The following is a 6,000-nucleotide window of genomic DNA, read 5'->3' on the forward strand; positions in this document are numbered from 1 at the left end:
ACTATATAGGAAATCTATGGGGACCTATCTAAGAGTAGAGTCCAGAATAGAGCAGGTGAGAGGGTTTGCCGCATCACAAATTGATGCCAGTATACTAGAGCTAGGGTTTACAGCGAAAAGTGAGCTCTCTAGTCTCAAGGTTGTGCAAAACCTAGGGTATATCTTGTCTCCTATCTATGCATAGCATGTGGAGCTAATCCATGTGGCGAAGGCGAGAATGGTAGCCATGGCACACAGAGAGAAGGGAGGAGAACACAAGTGTAGGGAAGTAGAGAATGAAAGTGAAAATGAGTTTGGAGTTATAGTTTTTATGTATCTAGGGTTTTAAATAAATGTTATTTTTTAACCCTAAAGTTTCAAATCAAAACTCTTACCTTAATTCCACTATCTCAAGGATATGTGGAGAAGCACATTGTTTACATGTCATGGATTGCTCATTATGAATCCTGCATTTTCTATTATCTGACTTGAAATAGAAGTTGCACAGGGGCTCATTGGACATTAATTGGATTTCTTGTCTTAGAAAAGAAATGAACCAATGGCTCTCTACACTAACCACAAAAGGATTATGACCATTCCACAAGATAACCACATCTATGAGAGTTGTATTTGTCTCATCTCAAGTATCTTGATCCAAGCTGATCCACTCCCCTTGCAAAAGTTGTCATCTTCTATATCGAAAGCGAATGCGTAGAGTTTTTCTAGCAATGAAATACTTGTAATAAAAACAAAAATAATGGTAAGTATATGCAAATAACACAACAATTCATCCAAGCAAGACCTATGTCAATTAAATCAAGGCATTCAAAGTAGTAAAAATGATTTATGTGAATGTGAGATCAGCTTGGTTGACCCTACATTCAATCCTCTCATCAAATGTGTTCTTTTGACTTGCCAAGACTCACCCAATAGCTGACATCCATTCCTCAAATGGACATTTGCATTAATAAGTAATCTTTGTTTTCTTCAGAACATCACATGAACCAAAAAAATGTGCAAACAATGAGAATGGAATAAACAAACTAAGATGCACATCTTTGGAGCCTGTGGTGGGTTTCATAGCACTATTGATGTCAGATTTTATCTTGGACTTACATGCTCCTAAGAACTCCAAGCTACCAATCAACCATTCACCACTAGATAGTGGCGGCAATGGGACATGCTGCAATCTCTGGCTTTCTACTACATACAATGAATTATAAAAATATATATTTTGAGTTGCAAGTTGACTTGCAGAGTTATTATCATAGATCAAAGAACCTGTCTTCACGCCAAACGTGTATCTTGCTGCTCAAACATTCCACATTCTGTCATTCATGCAAAGTTGATGGATATAGAGTTGGCAGTAAAACAAGATTGAATTAGAACACTACAAAGATTTTTAAAAGCAACTCTAATGCAAAAGAATAAAAAATAATAAAATTTAAAAACTTACTATTTTGTTTATAATTTGCAATGCAGTTCTTATCATGTGTACATAGATTTGTTTGTGTGTATAAACATGTTGGATCAACACTTTTATTACTGTACTTGTCTCATTGAACACTTTTTTGAACTCTAAAATTCTACCTTTCCAATGTTTGCTAGGGTTTGCAACATCCTTACGCCTAACCTTGAAACTCCCTCAAGTACTTGAGTGCATCAAAATCCAATCCAACTTATAGTACTTATCAGAAATCCAATTACCGCCACTATCTTTTCTATTGAAGACCTCCATTGCAAGTATGTTACTCATGTTTTTCCTCCGTGCAAACATCCATGATAACCAAATAGAAAAGTTACCTATCAGCATGTGTATAATTTGTAAATGTTCTCTCCAAATAAAATGAAATTTAAATGGAGCAATTTTTAAAAAAACATTGTACCTGCAATTCTTTTCACAAAGAAGCCCATAGATGTTGAACAAGAAGTTGACTTATAACAAGACCATTGTTCCTTCACTGACAAATTCCTAGAGTACAAAAAAAAAAGAAATATTGAGTCAAGGCATACATATAACTTACATAGGCTTTGTCCAAATGAGTTGAAACTTAACCATGGAGCAACAGAAAAAAGTGGCAATATACCTATGGCTCTCTTTGCAAAGAAGCCCAAAGATGTTGAAGAAGTTGAGTTTTTAAAAAATCATTGTTCTCCACCCTCAAAGACTCTAGGAGTAAAAAAACAAAGGAAAACTCAGTATGCATATAGCTTGCATACATTTTGTCCAAACAAGATAAAATTTAACCATGGACCAGCAAAAAAACAAGACAACATACCTGTAACTTTGTTTACAAAGAAACCGTAAGATGTTGAAGAAGAAGTTGAGTGTTCAAAATATCATTGTTCTTGACTGCAAGAGACTCCTAGAGTACCAAAAAAAAAGAAACATGTCAGAGAATGCACATAACTTGCACAAGTTTTGTCCAAACGAGATAAAACTTTACCATAGAGCATCCATGGAAGAGAACAATATATCTATAAAGTTTTGTGAAGAAAATCTTAGGGCTTTGGTAGAATAAGCTCTGCTCTCATAAAACATGTGAAACTCACTCTGTGTTTGTGTAGAGAAAATGAATTTTCACAGGGTTATAGATAGGGCAAGCAACAATGAGGCTATAAGATTTCGTCAGGAAAGAAGAAGCAGGGAAAGAGATATGATAAGTTTGAGTTCCACCTAAGCAAGAGGGGGAAACTAAAAAGGGGAGAAATGAAAAGTCAAACATAAAAAAATAAGAAAATAAACATTCGAGTCACAAACTTCTAGGAAGTGTTAACATTGTATTCCCCATATTTCCCCTTATTTTATTGCTGAGGGAAGATTTGGGCCAAGATATGGCTAAAAGGTTCATGTTACCTGAATCTGGAATCCTAGCTCTCTCATTGGTTAGGCCTATATTTCTTTATTCACTCCTGAAGGGGCAAAAAAGAGACTCCATATTTCTCCTAATGTATGCTTCTACACACTTCTAACAAATAAGTCAAATTGACAACAAATTACAATACACACTATTAGGATTGACCTAATAACTATGATTCTATGTAAGTCCAAAAAACAAGTCAAATCAACAACAAATTATAATACACACGACTAGGACTAACATGGTCATCACATGCCCCTCAATTACAAACACTAGGAAATCCTAGACATCAAAATCCCAACCCTTAATTAGACTAAAAACCATATGCTTAAAGAAATCATCTAATGCTTTGTGTGCATCACCATATCTTTTATGGTACTTGCTAAACATTTAGGAAAGATTTATAACCTTTCAACAACATGATGCACATATTTAGTTTGGAAATTTGAGGTCCCTTGTGACTTTAGCCATGATATATTACCAAGAACCCTCCATAGTGGTAGGGTAGGCATGCCAAAGAATGTGCACAATGGCTAGCATTGCTCATGGAAATAGTTTTAAGTTTTCTTTCATATAACAAAATGACTCATTATTATGAGTAGCATTTTTGAGACAAGCTCTTTTGCGTCACTTCTAGGATGAGTTTTAGAATGGGTACAACTTGCATTTAATTGCATAACTATATGGTGAGTATTCAAGATATAGAAAGTTCCCATGTGATCAGTAGACAACAACCATTTTACCATTTTTTTCCTAATCTAATTCCTCCATATTTGATATGTCCAATGCTTGGGGGCTCGTGAATATGTAAGCATATCACATAGTTTCAAAAGAATGGATTTTAAAAATACTATTTTTACACTTTTTTTACATACATAAGGGTGCCATATAAAGGGGTCATTTAGAGATTGAATATGTAGCATGCCCGCCTATCAGCTATCCAAGCACACTTTTAGCAGTCCCGAGTCTAAGTGACGCCGCTCGGCACTCCCATGGAATGTCACGGGGTTTGTCACCTAGGGTTTTCCAAGTCTGCCTTGCAATGGAACATCCGTGGGTTGAACCCACTAGGATCGACCTAAAATTTGGGTTCCTAGTGGACAAGGTCTCCTCACAGCATCCTAGTGTCAGATTTTGGACATCCTACTTTACGCAGAGATACCCAAGCCGAAGTAGAACCACACTGTACTTGGTTCAAAGAGAATGGGAAATGAGAGGGATGTGCCGCTCAACCTCTCTACCTATAGGGCATAGTCCCATTCCGGTCCCCTAAAACGGTATGAATCAGATTCTAACTTAACAATACCTAAAGGTCGAATGGAGGTAAAACCTTGTGAGAAGCCTCCCGGTTCTCTTGGACCACCTTGCCGTAGGACGGACCCATCGGGAGTTCCGCCCACCCACTTCCCTTGATAGCTTTAGTTTTCTAATTAGGTCCTATCACATTTATGTGTGACAATCAAAATCAACTTCTTTAATTAGGCCTTTTAGGGAATGGGGTTTGTTTGCGTAATTTATGGCATAGACACGAATACAAAGCAAGTAATCCTTTGACAAACAAGTTCAAACAAATTCCTTAACTTATATTCAGGTTAATCTTTGTCTCAAATCTTTGTCTCATGCCTATACAGGAGAAATAATGTATTCCCTTCTGTCCAACAGAAGTACTCGGTCCAAATCACATGGCACCATAATTTCCATCAATTATCTAGAATGGATCTTCCAATGCCCTAGATGTTGGGATCACGGTAGTCTACAACTCCGTTCCGGACTCAAAAAGGGGTGTCTAGAGCTCCACTGACTCCAAGCGACCTAGGAGTAAGACACAAATTTTCATGGTTGGCCTTTTCACCACTCGACCTTCGGTCCATAAATCAAGCAATTCCCTCTCATGGTGATCTGCGATGCGATCTTGGAGACGATCCACCCGTGCAGATATCCTTCCTTAATTAATCCAATTAAGAATCAAGCACAATCAAGGCAATTAGCCTAATATCATCATCCAATGAATCATTCCTTTATTTCCCATGGCAACTTGTCATCACAGACCCCTGCCATGCATCTACCATCAAGTACACGCACTTGGAATAATCATCCAAATCACATTCCAACAATCAATTTAATGCAACAATGCATTTAGGACGATGTTAAATCAATCAACAAAATGACAATATCTTTTTCCAACATTGCAGGAAATAATCGCGATAACCTTGCCATCGCATATATGCTCTCCCCCTTGGGATCCAAGAGCGATTCTATGTAAAATTTACCTAACACTCCTTTCTTCGGCTAAAGCATATGTTAGAGGTTTAAACATTGTACATGATATAGGTTCACTTGCATTGTTTGATAACCTAACCTTCTTCTCAACAAGTACAATGACTTAGGGTTTCCTAATCCTTGAACCCTTCATTTGCCTTGGAGTTGTTGTTGCATCTAGCCCAACCCCGAATAGGTTTAATAACCATAGTCGCTATTGGGTGGGTGGATTTCAAGGCATCGTAGTTTTAATCCTACTGATTGTTGTTTGTACTAGCTACGCACAATTTCCAAAACCTAATGAACTATTAGTTCGTGATATTAGTAAGACTTTAATGCAAGATTAGTTTGTGTACCATTGATGTATGTTTCATACAATCTTTCCTATGCATGCACCATCTATGTGCATAACCCTTAAGTAGCCTTATATGCTCTTTATGCTACGTATGATTTTGTTGCATAGAACTGGGATGCAATAATTGTATTTGGATACAAGGGTTTGTGTGAACCTCAATGTGTCATATGATTAAATTTACGCACGATCATCTATGGTTACGGAAAGAATTTCCTAAAATCCCTTACGAGTTCTTTAACTATTGAAAAATAATTGAGGTTACTTGTTAAAAAGAACTCATGCACATGCCAAAGCGACATACCCTATGTCTCAATGAATAGTGGAGATGGTAATTAATACCTGAATATTCGGATATGAATTATCCATACTCGATGTTGTATTTGTATTTGTAGAAATGCCCTGGCCGATGGCTCCATTGTCAGATGCGGGATTATTGTTGACGTGTGTCTCCCTTCGTTTGGAGGCCATACTTTTGACTTATGAATCTCTCTCTCCCTCTCTATCTCTCGTCGGAGAGATAGTGTGCCGAGGTGACTCTTCTCGATT

Source organism: Lygodium microphyllum, chromosome 12, assembly GCF_053477565.2.
Source record: "Lygodium microphyllum isolate KBCC chromosome 12, Lygodium_microphyllum_v1.1.10, whole genome shotgun sequence".
NCBI lineage: Eukaryota > Viridiplantae > Streptophyta > Polypodiopsida > Schizaeales > Lygodiaceae > Lygodium > Lygodium microphyllum.